This window comes from Cupressus sempervirens, chromosome 3 (genome assembly GCF_028749045.1).
Source record: "Cupressus sempervirens isolate cs-2001-9-10 chromosome 3, ASM2874904v1, whole genome shotgun sequence".
Classification (NCBI taxonomy): domain Eukaryota; kingdom Viridiplantae; phylum Streptophyta; class Pinopsida; order Cupressales; family Cupressaceae; genus Cupressus; species Cupressus sempervirens.
Genome location: NC_143120.1, coordinates 949,906,598 through 949,929,174, shown reverse-complemented (window position 1 = coordinate 949,929,174; position 22,577 = coordinate 949,906,598).

Below are 22,577 nucleotides of genomic sequence, written 5' to 3'. Positions count from 1 at the left end.
AAACAACTGAATCCTCAAATTGATCTATTGAAATCTTCAAATTGTCTAAAATCAAAATTGAGCATTGAATTATCCTTATAAACTCATTTTTACCCTTTACTGCCAACTGTCATTTTAATGCTAGAACATCCTTTGGCTGGCCTTAAAAACTAATCTGAATGTCCAACTAGGCTTTGAAATCAACAATATTTTTTCTCTACTCCACATACTCCTACATTTTTGAATCTCATCTCATGACAAATCCTCAATCAAAAGATATTGACTACCAATGTTTTCCTCTCAAAATCACCTACAAGTAAGCATGTCAAAAAACATTAAATTGCATTTTGATTTGGCTTGGAAAATTGGGTAAACAGATACTTGGGAGAATGAAAACTGGGACATTAGTTCACTGTCATGAGTAGAGTATAAATCTATGATTTGGGCTCATGATGAATAACAAGATGCAAATGGAAAGTGGTCAAATTGAACTACTCAAATTTTGTAGACTGACACAATGGCAGAAATACATTGTTAGCAAATGGAATTGACCTTGAAAAGTGTGCAGGTGGATTCATCAAGACTTGAAAATTGGTAGACATAAAGAATTTTTAGAGTATAACATAGTGGTAAAATCCATTCAATCTCACATATCACTAATTTTAGGCTAGGACATCATGAACAAGATGTACTGACAAATCTACACTTCTTCACACTAGTAAAACATTACAAATTGCATTTGGAACCGCATTTGAGAACTGATCAAATGGATTCATCATAAGTTGAAACTTGAAACATAACAAGTCTACTTATGCTGATCAAATTGATCAACCATTTCTTTATTTTGAAACTTTGAGGACAAATACCTCTCAAGCTCTTCATATCTAAACTGATTTGTATAACATAAAAACTAAGATGCATATCATTTTTAGACTTAGAACAAGAAATCATATTGTTACTTGCATAAGAGAACTTACTTCCATCATTGCTCTCTTCTTTTCAATCAGCATCATACTTGTATGAAGATGAACATGTAATATCATTTTCCTCACTTTGATTTGAGTAACCACTATCATCATCTACTTCATATTATGCCTCTTGATTATATACCAGATCAAGAACATTATTCACATCACTTGAAACATAATTTTCAGCTTCTTCATCCATATAAAACTAAGATGAATGCCTTGCAACTTCATGATTAATTACATTCTCAACACAAAGAAAATCATGAATCTAAGAAGTGACAATTGAAATTAAATCTTCTATATATAACTTATCAAATGAATCATACTTAACATCTACTGCTGAAGTACAACAAACATATGTACTATGTTCGGCCAGAATAAGATCATCTCTCCTTTAAGACAAAGAGACTTCAACTTCAACACGACTTGTTTTTTATTCTGAATTTTCAACAAAATCATCTACCATAGCAAGGGTACTTACTTGCTGATTTGAATTTTCCACTTGATTAAAACTTACAACAAGGGTAGTGATAAGTTTTTTTGAAATTGAAGCATCAATACCACATTCATCCTTTCTTTCACATACATTATACCGGCACACATTTCTAGTAAAATGACTTCTATTCTATCCAAATTTTAGATTGTTTTCAATTTCTATAACAGTCATAAAATCCTAATATAATGTCCTAGGTTCTTTATCCCTCAATAGATAACTCATTTTCTTGTTAAATTCATCAAGGTAAACTGCTAAATAGATTTGATCATCTGGTTTATAATTCTCAGGGATATTATTCAAAAAATTTGCAAATCTGATATTGAATTGAGGCACAAGTTCATCACACTTAACATGAACCTTCAAGAACTTATCATAAGAATTAGATATGCTTACTCTTTCTCCAAATTATTCCATGAAGGTAGAATAAAACTCACCCCAAGATGAAATAGAACATGCTAGTAGAAAAGAAAACTAGTCTCTAGCATCACCTTCCAAAGTTTGAACAAATAATTTTATGTGCACATCCTCATGAGCAATCTCATTGTCACTCATCAAATCATTGAAAACTTAAACATGATGACTAGTCGAAATAAGATGGTTCCAACTAAGCTTAGGCAATTTATTTCTAACATCATTAGGAATGACATTTGGGAAACCATGAATGCCATTGAAATTTAACGGCATATACCACTTGGTAGAAATAGATCTAGAAAATTCACTAACAGGCTACATACTAAACGAAAGGAAACTTGACATTCTTTAAAATTTGAAACTCACTCACCCACAATAAATCTTAGATTCACAATTTACAGCAGATCTATAAAGCCTTCTACCAAATAAATCTCTTCCAATACACTTAACAAACTTAAATACAACAAGCTGAAACTCAATCCAATTAAGTGTATGACACTTATCAAACTATTCTCCTCCTCTTAGTGCTAAAACTCACTTGATGGAGAATACGACCTTTTAACACTCTACAATTGGATAAAAAACTTTTCTCCATCTCTTTGAAATTCCAATTTCATTTCTTTGGAGAAGAAAGTGACACCTTTTTACAAATATATGTACATTAACAAGGAATACCAATAGAAGGGTTTATCAACTTTAGCCTTTTCTATACATACTAACCCATTATAAATCTCTTCTACTAAGTATGTGGCAAAATAAAAGACTAAGCTCATACCATAATAAAGTGTTTGAGAAATGATAAGAACAAGGGACCCTTGTATATGATCATGTTCAATGATTCCAAAAAGTGTGCAAAGAGAAAAATATAATGCTTGAGCCCTATGATTGAAAAATTTCTTTAGCAATCGCTCTAGAATGGAAGCAGTTACTAATGGTAATGGGCCTATCTTGAAAAAATATTATTGTAATGGTCCTCCCCTCAAATATACCCTCTGTGTATCATACCTAGCTTGTAAACCTTCCATATTTATCTTCTCATGCACTGCATGGGTAGCGTTTAATTTGAAAACCTCCCTAATCAATTTCAATGAAACCCTAAAAAGATTATCACTAGAATGATTTTTCACTATCCTAGTTATGGATCATATTTCTTTGACGTTAGTGTAATTCATCATCAAAGAAAACCCCTAGTACAATGGATCATATTTCTTTGGCATTAGTGTAAGTCATCATCGAAGAAAACCCCTAGTATGATCAATTTTCCTATGTCTAATTCCTATATATTGCTTGAAGGGGTATCAAGTTTTCTTTCTAAAAACCATTTTTGGAATAACTCTAAACCTCCAATTGATGTTTGAGCATCCCTTAACCAATTTTCCTTATCATAGAAACCCTCACTAACAAATAACCTAGGGTTTTTAGATATCAATTCCTTCCCCCCTAAAGAGTTCATTTATCGAATGTGGTAGTTACTTTAAGAAATTTTCATGTACAACCCTTTGCTGGTAATCTACCTTTCCTAAGAAGTCTCTTTGTGGAGGCATACTAAAAATATTATTTTACTATAGCTATGGTTTTTTAATTAACTAGAAGTTTCGGTGCTCACCTAATTTTCTTGTTTATTCCATAGAATAAATCATTAGCAACAACTCAAAGTCCTTGAAAAATGCACCTTAAGCTTTGGATATTTCTAATCTATGAAAATTTTGTAATCTTGGTGTTCAATAATAAAAAATTAAAAACCTTAGTGCAAATTTGATCTCACATGAAACAATATTGATCAAAATTAATTTTCCAATAGTCATATTTCATGTTGCACCATAGAATTTATAATCTAGTTGTTGATCTTTATAAATTGGATGACTTAGCTTTAAAACGAAATGACTGGTTACCCTTTTGTGAAAGTAGCCACCTCTTAAAATGTTACTTCCCTACATTCTCTAAAATTTGAGCAGTTTCATAAAGTGGGGCAGCAAAGATAGCCAATCACCAAATGAACGATGATCATGAAAAACCTTAGTTATTATTGCACTTGCATTTAATATTTCTTTCCCATTGAATAATTAGCCTCTAACTCATCATATATATAATACTCCTCGTAAATCATCATAAAGCATTTGGAATACACTCCACCTCAACACCTCTTGACAACCTCTAGAAAAGATGACCCCACATGGCTACATGTAAAATTTTCACTTTTCCACATTCTCTAAAACTTGTGCACTTCCATATAGCTAGAAATTGATGTCTATCAATCTTCAGATGGTCAGTGATATAATAGATCCTCTTTAATTTAGTCTAGTCAACAATTACATCCATTGAAAGAATAATAAATTACCATTTTGTTCTTATAATTTCCTAACAACTGCTCGACTATTCTGATAGGTCTACATTCTATGACCCACAAAGGAGATGACATCACAAAATCCATGTGCCAACTTGTCACTTCCCCACTTTCCCTAAAGGTTGAGTAGTTTCAAATCGTGGGAAAGTGACAATCGTGGATCTTCTCATGATTAATGGTTAAGACTTAAAACATAAAAGGTTAAAAAATTTCAAATGAAAACTATGCAGGTTGACTCACAATTAAAATTAAAGTTACATAAAAGGTAGTTGGTTTAAATCTTTCTAGGAAATGATTTTTAAAATACTTACACAAAGATATTAAAATTGTAAGAATTTACCTTAGGACAAAATTCACTCAAGACCAAGGAACTAAAGCACAAGCACAATAGTAGACCAAAAGAGTATTGGCAGAATAACAACATATTATTCAATTCAATATATTGATTTAAATTGATATGAAATGTACACTAGATGTCCCTATATATAAAGGCATTTATGATGCATCTATAATACCTAGGAGTTAGCAACATTATAAGTCATCTAACTAGGTGCATGTCCACCAGGTGTGGGTTATCCTCTATTAAGCACAAGAGTAAGTGTGATGATGAGAGGATAAGCCTACAAAGGTGTAGCACACAAAATTATGTTGTAGACACCATGTGGTAAAATGGGAGTGTGAATAATTATGTTGTCTAAATATCAACTTAGTTAATTATGCAAACTCTAGTGTTGTATACATGACAACTCATAAGAGTACGTAAAATCCTAAGTGTCTCACCTAAGAAATAATAAAATAATGCATTGACCTAAGTAAAATTAAGTAAAGTGTAATAAGTAAATACGTATTTACACCAACACCCCCCCTAAAGTGCAACTTATGGGAATGCACTTAACCTCACAAAAACTAAGATGAAATGCATAATGGGTCCTAGCTACTAAGCCATGTTAGATACTCATGTATATAATGGAATGCAATCTCTCATAAAGTGTAGAAAGAGGGAAAACCTCATGGGAAAAACCCTACCCCAAAAAGAGAGATGGAAAGACAAGATGCATGGATGGATGGAGTAATCAAGACCCCCCCCCCCCCCCCTCCTCCCCCATTACACATTATATCAAGTATATACAAAAGAGAAGAAGGATAAAACCCCATAAAAGGAAAAAGTCCCCCCAATAGAAGAAAAGACGAAGGAGACAAGATAGCCCCCACCTCCCCCCCCCCCCCCTCCCCCCCCAAATGTAGAGCGCCAATCAGTGATAGTTGTTCTAATGTAGAAGTTGATCCAATTCTATTGAATAATGTTCCTCCCCTTTGGAAGAAACAATGGTAGAGGTACAAATGAGATGCTTCCCCTATGTGTAGAAAGAATCCAGATGATCAATGATGCCTTTGAAACCTGCTCAATTATCCCTATGTCAATACTGATTGTCACCCCTTCTAATGCTATTGAAAAGAATAATGTTAAATTTAACAAGGATGGATGTAGAACCTATCCCAAAGAACCTATTGTCTCCTCAAATGATAAAGAGACTTCCTACAACTTTTGTACATAAGGATCCACAATCATATCAACCTATGAAGATTGATCATGTAAAGAATGGATAGGAGGGTTAGAGTGAGCCTTCATAACAATTGAAGAAGATTTTGCTTCATCAAAGAGAAGATGTAAATATTTAAAGATATCTCCCAAATCTAGTATGTGTGACTCGAAAAGCAAACCTAAAATGTCTCTCAAGAAGTCATCCACTGATGTTGGAGTTGGAAGACTAGGTGTACCCTACTGTGCTAAAGTACATAAACCTATCACTATGGCAATGGATGAAGTATTCACCTCAACAAAGAGAAGATGAATATCATCAATGATGTCTCCTACATCTTCAATGTGAAACTCCATGGACAAACCTACAATATCTAAAAGGAAGTCATCCCATGAAGCTAAAGTAGGAAGACATAGTGTTTCTCATTGCACTAAATTAGAAGCATCTATGGCTAGAATTGGATTAGTGGTAGGAATAGGAGCATCAAGATGTGTGATCTCATTTGGAGGTAAAGGAACCATTGCTGAAGCAACTAAAGAGAGAATGTCATATGGAAAATAGAGGAACTATTGGATCTCTATATTCTTTCCAAAGATCCATCCACATATCATAAGGGAAAATGAGTTTTTTTATGATAAGCCAACAATTTGAACTGATATTCAATATAATGATATCCAAAAGTCTATTAATAGGTGGCTATTCTCTAGTTTCTAAGATTAGTTCATTGGAACATAAATAAGGAAATACTTCCTTATGCTCACTTCTTAGATGATCAATGATTAAAGCACTCCATTTATGATAGTTACTTTTTGTCAACGGGGGTCTAATTCATTGACATGTGTGACAAAACTCCTTAATGAGATTAGTGAATGTATGTAAACCCAAAAATGTAAGAGAAAATCAAAGAAACCCCCCCTAATGGATGATTCAAGCACTTTATAATCACTTGACAATTTAGGGCTTATTTCTAAAAGTACTATTTATGTCCACACAAGCCTATAATCTAATTGCAAATTTGGAAAGTAGACAAAAAATTATGCACTTTCAAAAAAATAGGGTCCAATTATGTGTTCAGATGAGCTCGTACTAAGCATTTGAGGTGGTGAAAATTGGGATCACCTCTATTATTATTTTTCCTGAATCACCACCATCACGCCTCCAAAAATCAATTGACTCTAGATTTCACCTTAGATGTCTAATTTTGATGAAGCAAAAGTATATTTGGGTTTTTTTTGACCTTTTGAATATTATACCAATATCTAATTAGCACCAGGAAGTTCCAATCTTTGCCTGCAAAAAATATCTGCTATTGGTCTGATGGCCAAAACATTTCAAAAAAATAATGTAGATCTAAAAAAAATAGCAAAGATTCAAATGATAAAATATGCAGATCTAAAATTTAAATTTAGAGATCTGAAATGATCATACCAATTCTACAAATTAGGCCTCCAAGTGCTAGTCTACAAAAAATAATTCCCTCAAATTCCATTATGGCTCAATATAGGCAAATTTATACCAGATTTTCATCAAATTGACATTTTGGACACAATGATGTGGTCTGTTTTGGCTCAAGACATTTTTGGATTTGGGTCGAGGTGTTGAAGAAAGAATGGTCTTGAATGATTATGTGAAGAGAATGTCCCCAAGCTCTAATAGCATGTAAGAATTTTCCTTAGGGAAAAATTCACCCAAGATGAAGGAACTCAAGCACAAGCACAATAGTAGACCAAAAGAGTATGATCAGAATAATAATATATTATTCAATTCAATGTATTCATTTAAATTGATATGAAATGTGCACTAGAGGTGCCTATATATAAAGGCCTCAATGATGCATCTAGAATGCCTAAGAGTTAGCAATATGATAAGTTATACAACTAGGCATACATCAACCAAGTGTGGGTTATCCTCCATTAAGAATAGGAGTAAGTGTGATGATGAGAGGATAAGCCTACAAAGGTGTAGCACACAAAATTATTTTGTAGATACCATGTGCTAAAATGGGACTGGGAATAATTGTGTTGTCTACATGAAAACTTAGTTAATTATGAAAACTCTAATGTTGTAGATATGACAACTCATAACAGTACGTAAACTCCTAAGTGTCTCACCTAAGAAACAATAAAATAATGCATTGACCTAAGTAAACTTAAGTAAAGTATAATAAGTAAATACTTATTTACAGCAACAAAAATAAATATTTTCTAAGGGCAAGAACTTCCCATGTATTTTTTAAAAGCAAAGCAATGCAAACCTATTTTTGAAAACCTAAGGCACAAATAATATTGGGCTAACATGAAATTAGAGGTTTTTATTTAGGGTAAACAAAATTGAAGTACATGACCCTTAATTTAAATGAATCAACTGGATTTTCACTATAAAATGCAATAATTTTTTGGATGTGAAAAAATAGGCCAACATGTGCAAAGTTACAAATGTGATAAGTACATTATGTTATTTGTTGAGGATTATTCTAGGATGGTGACAATTATTTTTGTGAAATAGAAATCTAATGCTTTCCAAATTTTTAAGTGGTACTTCAGAAGTGTTGAGAAGGAAACAAGTAAATTTCTGAAATATTTGAGATCTAACGGAGGAGGAGAATTTATATCAAATGAGTTTGAGATGTTTTCTAATTATAGAGGAATCAAAAGATAGAAATCTTTCCCTAGAATGCCTCCAAAAATGGAATTGTTGAAAGGAGGAACAAATCTATAATGGACTATTCTAGGACACTCATGATGGAGAAAATGTTGCTTTGAAATATTGGAGAGAAGCTGTAAGTATAGCTATTTATACCTTGAACCATGTACAAGTCAAGAAATGTACTCACTCAACACTTTCTGAACTATAGTATGTATACTCACCTAATGTAAAATATTTTAATGTATTTGGAAGCTAGTGTTATATTCTCAAATATTTTACAAATAGTAAATTAGATGCAAAAGTGAAGAAGGTATATTCGTTGGCTATTCCACAAGAAGTAAATCTTATAAGAGTTAAATTTACTAAAACAGCAAAGTTAGGTAAAGTTAAAATATGAAATTTAATGAATATATAGAAGTAGATGAGGCTAAAACTATTAAGGAGCCAAAGGAATACAAATCATTTGTATACTTTTATGAAGGTATGCCCATTGATGAAGATTTTGTAAATCAATTTGCAAATCAACAACAAGTTTTAGTGACTACTGAGTTACATACTGTGAATGTTGATTTGCATTTAGGAATTGAGCTACAATCAAGTCCCAAGTTATAGAATGAAGTTGAGGCACATTCTAATTTTGAGATTAGTGTACATGAAAGAGATTTTTAATTACTTAATAGAGAGGTACATAGTGATTCTAAAGTTGATAGACCAAATGAGGAGAATAGAGAAGGACCAAGATTGTCTAAGTATGTCAAGGGATATCACCCTACTACACTAATTATTGGAGATAAAGATGTAAGACCAATGACAAGGAACAATTTGAGAGGTGATTCATTTTTCCTTAACATGCATGAACCTAAAATAGTGAAAGATGCTTTAGAAGATGTGGACTAGAGTAAAGACATGAAAGAAGAAATTGAATAGATTGAGAAAAATAAGACATGGACTCTAGTTCCTAGACCAAAAGATAAAATTATGATTTCCACCAAGTGGGTGCATAGAAACAAGCTAGATGAAAATGGTGAAGTCACAAGAAATCAAGAAATATTAGTTTGTAAATGATATGCACAAGAAGAAGGGATAGACTATGGAGAAACATTCACTTACATCACAAGATTGGAAGGAGTAAGGACTCTACCTGCTTACTCTATATACAAAGGTTTCAAAGTTTATCAAATGGATGTTAAATCTATATTTTTGAATGGAATATTGGATGAAGAGGTCCATATAGAACAACGAGAAGGATTTTTTCATGCTAACAGTACAAAAATGGCATGTAGACTACACAAATATTTATATGGTTTGAAACAAGCACCAAGAGCATGGTATAAAAGGCTTTACAATTATATTCTAAAAATTGAATTTGTGAGGATTTTGTACTTGAAGATAGGAAAATGAAAAGGTATTTTACTATCTAAAATTTTTGTTGATGATATCATATTTGGAGGTTAAGATACTTTATGTAAAGCTTTTGCAAATGAAATGAAGAATTAATTTTAGATGTCTATGTTTGGAGAGATCAAGTTATTTGTGGGTTTGCAAGTACATCAGATGAAATATGGTATAGACATCACTTAGTTAAAATATGTAAAGAAGATACTAAAAACTTTTGGATTGGAAGATTCCAAGCCAGTAAGCACACCTATGGTGATAGGACAAAAATTTTCAAAGAGTGATGATTCAACTGAGGTGAATCAAACATTGTGCAGATCTATGATTGGAAAATTATAATAGGTAGTACATACCAAACCTAATATTGCATTATATGTTGGGATAGTTACAAAATTCTCTACTAATCCTAGAAAGAATCATTTGATGGTTGTTAATAGAATAATAAGATATCTAAAAGGAATAGAATACTAGAAATTTGAATTGAGAGCCTATGCTAATGTCGATTGGGCTAGAAATATTGATGATAGAAAGAGCCTAGTGGATGATCATTTTTCTTATGAAAAAGGTTGGTTACATGGACTATCAAGAAACAAAATTACATATTTCAATATACTACTAAAGTTGAATATCTTTTTGTTGCAGTAAATTATATGAACATTGTATGGATCAAACAAGTACTCAAAGGTATGAAGGAGGAAATCACTAAACATGTGATACTTTATTGTGATAATAAAATTTCTATAAATATATCAAAGAATAATGTGATACATACAAAGACTAAGCACATTGCAATAAACTATTATTACTTGAGAGAATTAGTTCAAGATAAAGATGTGAAGATGGAATATATTAATACAAAAGAGAAAATAGTTGATATCTTCACAAAAGAATTACCTAAGGATGCTCATGAGTATCTAAGAGGTAAACTAGGAGTGATACCCTTATCGAAGGCTATTTAGGAAGCATGAGAAGTTCCCTAAATCAAACAATATGATTGACATATGCTACACATTGATGTAGCTGATCTTACTTTAGGAGCTACCTAAAGTAATCAAAGAGCTAGAGCTACAAATTAGTCACATGCTAGTGACAAAGGGAGAAACTAGAAATGTTCATATTTTCATATTAAGATGACAAGCCTTTGAAATTGTTCTCAAAGATGGAGAAAGACAAAGAAAGGGATAAATATAGGAAAAAATCTAGAGATTATAGAAGATACAGGGAGAAAGAAATCTAAGGGAGATAGAGGACACATGTGATATCTACTCAAAGGGAGATAGTAATGAGGGAGATCATAAACTTCTTGATAAAAGCTTTAAGGGATATATACATGTGATTCTTCCCCAAATCTAGCATAGCTCGAGTCATAAGGATGAGTTGATTGTCGTTTTATCATAATAAAATTTTGTAACCTATACAGTAGATGAAAGTTGCTGCTAGAGGGAGAAAGTTCAATACAAGGAATTATTTTCTTTTTCGTATTATTGTTGGTTGTACTAATTAAGTTTGGTTTGAAATTAATGTTAGAGAGGGAGATTATTTAAAATAGATTAATACAAGTATGAGAATGTGTTTCAATCATTGTTTTGTCACTAATGTCAAACTTACTACTTGTTAGTAAGGAAATTGCTTAAATAATTTGAGTACTATTATTTGTTTGATCAATGATAAGGTTTTGATCCAATGAGGAAAAAATAGAACCTAGAGGAAAGGTTGAGTTATCATATAGAACATGAGTACAAAGATTAATTAAGACAGTGATATTATAATGCATTGATTATCTACTTAAGGTTGCAAAGAATGGATACACTAATTAGGTTCAGAAAAACATGTAAAATAAATTAAGTTTGCTAGCTTAACAATTTGCATAGTAGGTGCCAAGAAATGTTAGTGCAAGACAAGAAAAAAATTAGTTGGAGCAAAGAAAAGTTAAATTTTAGTATATGTTGGGTGATATAGTGAAAGCTTAGTAAAGTTTAGTTGATGCCAAGCACCAATACACTTTAGTTCATTTTGAGTGATTTGATAGTAGATGCTAAGAAATGCATTATGTGTAGAGCATCAAAAGCAAGTTAATGTCAAGTGAAAACATTATAAGAAAGATTGTGAAATTGGTGAATCTGAGCTAGCAAATTTGATTTGTTGGATTGTGTGAACCGTGTGGAAGATAAGCTTGATGAGCTAGTGGCTCAAAATTCAAGATGAACCATTTTGAGACAAATTCAAAGAGGATTTAATTGGGAGTTTCAAGAAGGGAATAAAATGAAAAAATGGGTAGATTCATTGAATCTCTACTTAATCCTACCTAACCCTAAAATGAGTAATAAAGGATGAATGAAAAAAGATCTTAACTTTGTATGTATAGAGATGGTTGGTCAGAAGCAAAGGTTGTCATTTGCAAGAACCTAAGAAAGACAAGGAGTCTAGGGTATTTATTCATTTAGTGACCAAAGAGAAGAGACTACTAGTGGTAAGAAAAGAAAGAAGGCTTAAGGGTATGGATGCTTGAAGGGTGAACACACTATTAGATCGAAAGTGTATGAAAGCCAAGAAAAATGGAGCACTGAAATAGAGATTTCTAATTTGCAAGTGTGTTATAAGTTGTTATCAGATCAAGGCTTACTATTACTTTCTCATTGCTATATTAGTCTAGGGTAAATCCTTTGGATTAAGGTTGACCTAACAATAATTTGTAAATCCTTTAATCAGGTGACATTCCAAGTGAATGATCTAAAGTCCCATAATAAGGTTCACTCTTAACTAGTTGATTGAAATCCTCTAACTAGGTCACATTTAATAGTGTGTATTGTAACCTTTAATAGGGTTGTCCTTTCACATGGTATCACTTCAAAAGAGTGAGAATGAGAAGCATGTTATTGGTGGTTTTTCCCAAATTAGATTTCTACATAAAATCAATGTGTCAAATGTGTTATTAAATCTATTATGTTTCATGCTTACTTTTCTACAAAGTTGATTTGATAGTAACCTAAAAGTTTAAGTGATTGTATGATCTAATGGATCCATGCATGATGAATATGTTTTATGGATATGGGTTCACTAAGCTGTACAAATTTTTATTTGTATATATGGACCTTGGATAACTAATTCACCCACCTCTCAATTATTCTAAATAATTCCAAAAAGACTATATCCAACACAATAGGAATGCCAATAAATTTCAAACAAGGATCCTCTTGAGAATCACTTATGCAATTCAAGGCAGGAGAATCCCCAAAGGAGATGTCTTAGTCCCCAACAAATAACCATAGAATGGAAGGTCAACAACAATGCAAGATGTGAAGCCAAGTCACAATAATTAATTCATATATATAATTGATTACATGCAATGTGCCAGTCTAAAAGGCTTTCCTGGTTATAGTCAAATACAAAGGAAGTAATAGTTGTACAAGATCCCTCAAAATCCAATCTAAACGCTAGCTAGTCTAGATCCACACTCTAGTAGAAACCTCGAATAAATAACCAACTGGTACTCACAAGCCCACTATGAAATCTCCTTATTTTCCAAGCCTTAGCTACTAGCCTTCTCAAAATTTTGTTCCGTTACCACCTCCTCTTCTCCAAGATCGATGAATAATCCAAATCTTGCTATAAACTACCTCACATTCGATGCTCTGCCCATAGACTTAATAAAAAAAATTTCTTCATCTACTCTCTGCACTCACTCCTCCTCCTCTGAATGAATTAATAATGATAAGACAAGGCCTTCTACTTATACCAAACCAAGCCACAAGTAGGCCACTAGAAATTTACATTAAATAAACCCTATAGCCAAAAATCACATTTAATAATGCTAGCTATTAAATGCCTTTACCCTATTTTCTCCATTTTTTATTTATTTAAATTTATTTTCTTGTAATTTTTGTCACTTTCTCTCTCCTCCACTTTTTTTTTTAAATTTAATTTTTTTCTCATTAAAAAAAAAACAAAAAAATTTATTTCTACCCTTTATTTTCTAATGCAAGATGCTCTTGCATCAGACTCCCTAGGTAGATAGAAAATTGTGTCCCAAACTTTGATGCCAAAAGAAATATCTACAACCATCTTCATCTTCACTAAAGGCTTCCAATCCAATAGAGACAATAAAACCAACATGCAAATCATCCACATCTACATCACTCTATCAAACACTAGAAGTTTTACCATCAAATCAACATGCTCACTCCTAGGAACAAATTAAACATTATGATTCATTAGAAAACCTTTATCCACATCAGTAACTAGTGAATCCACAATAGTAGCAATAAACTCCATATCAGCAGCAATATGTACGTGTCCATCAACACATTCCAATCTCACAATACGAGTAGTCTCATTGCTCACAACAAGATGCTCTGCAACATACAAGTCACCAAAAACAACAACTAGATCATGTATGAATGAGTGCTCTACAATATTGATGTCAGACTCAACCAACTGATCATGAAAACCAATGTCCATCCCAACATCAAAAAGATTAGGAATATCCTCAGTAACAACATCTAGTTTCTTTGCAAGTTTTGTATCAGACTCCACAAACTGATTGACAAAACCAATGTCTTCCACCTTGACCTTGTTATGTAATCTACTCTCTTGAACAAGTCTCTTAACTAGCTATAAAAATCTCTTTCAGATTAGTAGACTTCAACTCCAATAGCATAGAACTTCCTTCTATTTCTCAATTCTTTTAAAATAAGTAGCATCCACAAAAACATCCACCTAAGCTATCATCTCATTAATCCTTGTCTCCACTATATTATGAATATTCAAAATCATCCTAGGGTCCAATCCTCTTAGAGCCATCTTCCAAGATCTTTTCCAACCCTCTAAAATAAATTACCAATGGATCAATCTTCTTGAAAAAGATCAACTTTCTATCTTCGTAACCATAGATCCATCTACATTTCCTCCCAAGGTCTTGGTGCAAATTGCCTCAACTTTGGCAATTTGTCTATATGCTCAAGAACAACATTTTCTCTAATACCACTTGATGCAATCCAAGGTATGAGAATCCCCAAAGGAGATGTCCTAGCCCCTAGAAAATAAACACACAATGGAAGATAAATAACAATGCAAGATGTGAAGCCAAGTCCCAATAAGTTATTCATAGATATAATTGTAAGGAAACTTAGGTGCGGAAACAACTTCCTACACTAATCTCATAAGGAAAGTATGGTGCAAATCCTTTTAAAATCTTCTACACTTATAGATTCAATATCATGTAAACACCAATATAGCAGCCAACCATGCATACAGAAAATAGATAGAGAAAGAAACACACAACACAAAGATTTTTTGGTGTGGAAAAACCTTTCAGTAAAACAACCCCACCCCTCCAGAACCTGCACAATTTACTATCTTCAACACAAGATTATAATACACTTGCAATGCAAGTTCAATAGCACCAATAGAAGACTCTAGCAGCACCTCAGTACCTGTAAACTTCCCTCTATCACACTATTGCATTACAACATGCAATACTTATTTTATGAACATCTTAAGACCCAACAAAATGCCCACAAAGGAGTTGGGAATTTTTCATGGCTCAACCACCAAGAAACATGCACACTGCCACATGTACATCCGATACCAAGAAAATGGCATCCATCCCTTGAATAGGCAATGACAGCTTGTCATAGAATCTACCAAAAATAGCGATCACAAGAGAAGTGTAAGGGAATCCGTCATACCAACCTATTTTGGCATATTCTCTTACACACACCAACCACTCATTCTTGGGCACCCAAATAGGCCTCATGTCATAAGATGCTCTTACACCTGTCATAGATTATTCATTAAATAGCTCTTACGCATCATAGGAATCTGTCATAACCATTTCAGCCATGATCTCCTTCATACACTTCAAGATGCCGACACATGTAAGTGATCAACATGCCAACTAGACATGTACACTCACATTTACATATTATTTGCAAAAATACATTTTACAAAACAAATAATAATAAGAATAGGAATTATAAAAGGTTGAGACACCTTATTCCTAACATTCTCCCACTTGTTGAACACCTTGTAAGAGCAATAGGAACATAACAGGAACTAACCGTTATAGGCCAAAAGGCCCATAGACTTTGAACACCATCTAAACTTCTCAGTGCCCACTGGTTTTGTTAATGCATCTGAAACATTCTTCATAGTATCTACCTTCTCCAAATTTACCTTTCCATCTTCCACCATATCTCTCACAAAGTGAAACTGCACATCAATGTGCTTCGTTCTGGCATGGAAAGTTGGATTCTTCGCAAGGCAAATAGCACTCTGACTATCACACCAAATAGTAATCTATTATGCATCAACACCAACATCAGAACACAATCTCTTAAGCCAAATGGCTTCCTTACAAGCATGAGTAGTAGCCATGTACTCAGCTTCTGTAGTGGACAAAGCAACCACAGGTTGTCTCTTACTCATCCAATTGATGACACCACCAAACATAGTGAACACATAACCACTACTGGATCTCTTGCAATCAATATCACTTGCACAATCTAAATCCACAAACCCATGAATACAAATTGAATGCAGAGATCCAGAAGATTTACCATGATAACATATGGAGTAATCTGATGTACCCCTCAAATATCTGAATACTCACTTAACTGCATCCCAATGTATCCATCCAAGATTAGCCATAAATCAACTCAGGACTCCCACTACTTGGGCAATGTCTGGTCTAGTATAGACCATAGCATACATAAGATTGCCAACTACACTAGCATATGGTACTCTACTCATGTCCTCCACCTCACTAGAAGATTTTGGACAATCATCTATAGATAACTTTGTTCCCATAGAAATAGGAACACATAGTGGTCTACAATTTCCCATGCTGAACCTGTCCAACACAGACTTCACATACTTACTCTAACTCAACCAAAGTTTTCTATTAGACCTATTTCTACTGATTTCCATACCCAAGATGTACCTAGCTGCCCCAAGATCTTTCATCTCAAATTGTGCTGACAACTAAGATTTAAAATCAGAAATCATACCCTTACCCTTCCCAAACAACAACATATCATCAACATATAATGCAACAATAAGAAGGTGATCATTTTCAACTTTGAAATAAACACGATGATCTAATTTTGATCTTACAAATCCAATTGACAACACAAAGGCATCAAACTTAAGGTACCACATCCTAGGAGATTGCTTCAAACCATATAGAGATTTCTTCAATCTGCAAATAAAGGATTCTTTACCTTTAACAATGTAGTGCTCAGGCTGTGACATATAAATCTCTTCCTCCAAATCACCATGAAGGAAAGCTATCTTCACATCCATCTATTCTATCTCTAAATCATATGATGCAGCAAGAGATAACAAAAATCTAATGGATGTCAACTTTGCAACAGGAGAGAATATTTCACCATAATCTATTCCCTCTACCTATGAATACCCCTTTGCAACCAATCTAGCTTTGTACCTTTCAACACTACCATTTGCACAAGATTTCTTCTTGAACACCCATTTATAGCCAATAGGTTTTCTCCCTTTAGGAAAAGGTACAAGGTCCCAAGTTTTGTTTTTCTCTAATGAAGCCATCTCATCATCCATAGCCTCAATCTAGGAACCTGCATCTTCCATGCCCAAAACCTCTTTCACAGATCTAAGCTCATCAGTGTTAGTAATCAAAGAAAAAGAACAACTGGAATCTAACATAGAATAACCAAACCTTTTTGGTTGCTTTCTTTCTCGCGTGGATCTCCTCAAGGGTAGAGGTTGAGGTTGTTCTTCCTCTTCTTCTGAACTGTCAGAGATGCTATAGCTCTCCTCATCATTATACCCAGCATGGTCTCTCTGTTCAGTCTTCTAAGGAGTAGGAGGCAACTGAACAACATCTTTTTTCTTTTCTTTTTCATTTGGTTGTAGCACAATAGGAGAAGATGTTAGCTCTCTAAAAATAACATTTTTTCTATACAACACCTTACTAGTCACAGGATCCCAAAGCTTGTATCCTTTCACACCAGCACTGTACCTGATGAAAATACATTTAATAGCTTTGTTTTCCAACTTAGATCTTTTCTCCTTTGGAACATATGCATAAGCTTCACAACCAAAAACATGAAGATGTCTAATTGAATGCTTCTTACCAGAGCACACCTCCATGGGTGTCTTACCAAAAAGGGCTAATGTAGGAGATCTGTTAACTAGATAGCAAGTATTGGCCACAGCTTGAGCCCAAAACCTTTGTTCTAAACTAGCTCCACTAAGCATACTCCTAGCCTTCTCCATCAGTGTCCTATTCATTCTCTCTGCAACTCCATTTTTCTCTAGGGTATAAGGAGTTTTCTTATGCCTCTCGATACCTTGTTCTTTACAGAACCATTCAAACTCTGCTAAGCAAAACTCACCACCATTGTCAGTTCTCACACACTTAATCTTCTTACTAGTTTGATTCTCTACAAGGGCTTTAAATTCCTTGAATTGACTAAAGACTTGTGTCTTACTTTTAAGGAAATAAATCCATGTCCTTCTACTATAATCATCTATGAAAGATACAAAAAATACAGACTTAGAGATTGAAGGAACTTTTATAGGACCAAATACATTAGAATGAATAAGATCCAAAACATCAGAAGATTTGTGAGAACTAGAGTAAAACTAAACACAATTTTGTTCACCATATACATAGTGTTCATAGAAGTCGAACTCGAGATTGCAATCATCTAACCCCTCAATGAGATTTTTGTTTTTTAGGGTTCTGAGACCCTTCTCACCAATGTGGCCAAATCTCATATGCCACAACATTGTCTTTTTTTTAGGAAGCTTTCCTTCCAAAGTGTTTGCATTTCCATTGGAACCAATAACCACAAAATTCTTCACTGCTCATTCAGATGGCGAGGATGAAGAACTGTTACATAGAGGAATACATGCATCTAGCTAAAACAAAGTACCTCTCCTAGTACCCTTAGCAAGCACCATCAATCCTCTAATCATCTTACATCCTTCTTTCGAAAAAACAACTTGCACACCTATATCATTTAGCATACTTACAGATAATAGGTTTCATGCTAGACCTAGAATGTGCATAACTCCATTGATTCCCTTTACTCATCCATCAAGAAATTTGATAGTGACCCTTCCGTGTCCAACTATCTTCAGGTGAGAATCATCACCCAAGTACACCTTTCCACCATCAAACTCTTCATATCTTGAGAACTAGTTTCGATGAGAGGTCATGTGAAAATATGCACTCGAGTCAACCAACCACACATCATCAGATGGATGGGCTGCCAAAGCTACGATGAATGCATTGCCATCTTCTTGATATTTTTCATAACAAGAATTTGAGGCTTTCTTCTTCTTCTTAGGCTCTTTATAGTCTTTATGAAAGTGCCCAGTCTTATCACAATTCCAACATTTTTCCTTGGACTTATTGGAAGTCTTTGACTTCCCACGGGATTTGGATCTACCCTTATTGTCAGACTTATTGTCATTTTTCTTTCCTCTTTCTGTGGATCTCCCATGAATAGCAAGGGCTTCTTTTTCTGAAACGAAAGCCTTTCTTTGCATCTCCTCTGATAGTAGTGAAGACACCACATCATCCATTTTGAAAGTGACTAATGTGCTTCCGAGAGCCATCACAAGATGGTCCCATGAATCTGGTAAAGAACACAAAAGTGTGTAGCAACAATCCTCCTCCTTTAAATTGACACTAGCAGATGTCAACTGTGCAGCCAGTAGATTAAATGCATTTAAATGATCTATTAAGGATCCACCTTCCTCCATTTACATAGAATAGAACTTCTTCCTTAGGAACAACTTGTTCACCAGAGATTTGGCTTGATACATGACCTCAAGTCTTTCCCACAAACTATATGTAGTTTTCTCATTTAGAACATTCAGAAGGACTGCATCAGTTAAACGAAGTCTTATGAGACCCTTAGATTTATGGTCTTTGATATCCTAATCTGCTTGAGTTATAGCTGTTGGTCTTGTAGCACTTGTAGTTGCTTCCCATAGGTCATGATCTTCCAACATGTCTTCCATCTTGAGTTTCCAAAACTCAAAATTAGTGCCATTAAATTTCTCCACCTCCATTCTTCTATATGATGAACTTTCCATCTCAATCTACAAATAAGATTTAGGATGCTCTACAAAAGACTCCCACTCAACTTGAGATTAGCTCAAAAAACCCTACCCAACAACTAGGATCAAAAGTGGATCAAGCTTTGATACTACTTGTAAGGAAAATCAGGTGCAGAAACAACTTCCTACACTAATCTCATAAGGAAAGTATGGTGCAAATCCTTTTAAAATCTTCTACACTTATAGATTCAATATCATGTAAACACCAATATAGCAGCCAACCATGCATACAAAAAATAGACAGAGAAAGAAACACACAACACAAAGATTTGCCGGTGGGGAAAAACCTTTCGGTAAAACAACCCCACCCCTCCAGAACCTGCACAATGTATTATATTCAACACAAGATTAAAATACACTTGTAATGCAAGTTCAATAACACCAATAGAAGACTACAGCAGCACCTCAGTACCTGCAAACTTTCCTCTATCACACTATTGCATTACAACATGCGATACTTATTTTATGAACATCTTAAGACCCAACAAAATGCCCACAAAGGAGTTGGGAATTTTTCATGGCTCAACCACCAAGAAACATGCACACTGCCACATGTACATCCAATACCAAGAAAAGGGAGTCCATCCCTTGAATAGGCAATGACAACTTGTCATAGAATCTACCAAAAATAGTGGTCACAAGAGAAGTGTAAGGGAATCTATCATACCAAACTATTTTTGGCATATTCTCTTACACACACCAACCACTCATTCTTGGGCACCCAAATAGGCCTCATGTCATAAGATGCTCTTACACCTGTCATAGCTTATTCCTTAAATAGCTCTTATGTGTCATAGGAATCTGTCATAACCATTTCAGCCATGATCTCCTTCACACACTTCAAGATGTTGACACATGTAAGTGAGCAACATGCCAACTAGACATGTAAACTCACATTTACATATTATTTGAAAAAATACATTTTACAAAACAAATAATAATAAGAATAGGAATTATACAAGGTTGAGACACCTTATTCCTAACAATAACTAATTACATGCATTGTGTTGGCCTATAAGACCTTCCTAGTGTTAGAATTTTGGTATATTTGTCATTAGTGCAAACACTTATTCAATTTTGAATAATTATCTAGCCCATCACTTAGTCTATAGTGTATACTAAGCATTCAGTGGTTACCTTATAAGTTCTGCAGGTAAACAATTCTCACCGAGCATTCCAAAGGATATCAAGTGAATGAGAAGTTTAGCAGTATTTACCAAGTGAAAAAGGTAAACAAAGGACTCAGTGTTTACTGAGTGAAAAAGGTAAACAAAGGACTATGTGTTTACCGAGTGAAAAAGGTAAATAAAGGACTTAGTGTTCATCGAGCAAAGCAAGGTAAACAAAGAAGTTAGCTTCTACCAAGTGACACTATATCTACCGAGTCACCAATGGTTACCAAGTTCCAAGAAAAGTTGTGTGGCTAGTATGAACTAAGCCTCTAGTTCTACTAAGTGCATGATGATGTCAAGTAACATAGTGGATGCTGAGTATCAGAAGGTCACCAAGTCAGCTTGAGGAACTCAAGTTTTCTACTATCTTGCCAACTCAGTAATGTTTTTTTTCACTTGTGTGTTGGCCGACCTTGTAATTGTAAATATTGGAATGGTATATATGTAATATATGATATCATTTTTAGTATGGGAATATATGAAAATATTTGAAGAGATTGATGTTCGCATCTAAAGAAGGTATTGCAAATTAGCAGCAGAGTAAAAGGGATTCAACAAGGTCAGCATAGGAGCAGAAAAGTTATATTTATCACATCAGGTGATCAATGTAAAATGGATCTTATCAGTAAATAGTTGTAAGAAGATCCACTGCTTCATCCTAATAGGTGAATCAATTTATAAATCCTTTAACAGGGTAGACTTAACAGTCTTTTTTTAAATCTCCTAACAAAGTGCATACTTCACTGTATGTTTGGAAATCCTCTAACAAGGTGGATCTAGCAGTCCTACTTGCTCCTAATAGGGAAGATCACCAAAAGTGATCATTGTAAGCCTTAACAGGTCAACTTTATACTATAGTATTAAATTTTTTTGGGCATCATCCCCACCCCAGTTTTACTTTCTATTTGGAAGGTTTTTGGGTCATCAAATCTCTGTGTACATGTGTAATGAATGTTTGTTCTTTCAGTTATGTAGTAGATTAGATGAATGAATGGTGAATGGTTAAAATGTTGAATTATTTAAAATTTTTATAAGTTACTGATTCACCCCTCCCTTCTTAGTAACCCAACTTATCCTAAATATTTCCAAAAATTGGTATCAGAGCTTTGTTGTTGTTAGGATAAAGTTTGATAGCTTGAGCAAAGATCAAGGACAATGGAGATATTAAGACTTGACAAATCTATTGAAAATGAAAAGCTAGATCTATAAATGGCCATGGCTCAACTCAAGGAAGCAAAGGAGCATCTTTCTCAATCTCTAAAAAGAAGGAAGGAACTTGCAAGACAAATGAATGATCACCAATATGTTGAAGAAAAGATTGAAGACCTTTTACCATCAAGCAGTTCAAATGAAGCTAATGAAGCAATCAAGGAACTCCTAGCAAAGAATGGTTCTCTAAAAGAAGAATTAAGAAAGCTTAAAAGAGAACAAGAAATCCAATCCATCAGGCTATGTGAAGTTTTGGAATAGAGAAACAAGGCAAATGAAGACTTAGAGGCAAGAAATATTCAATAC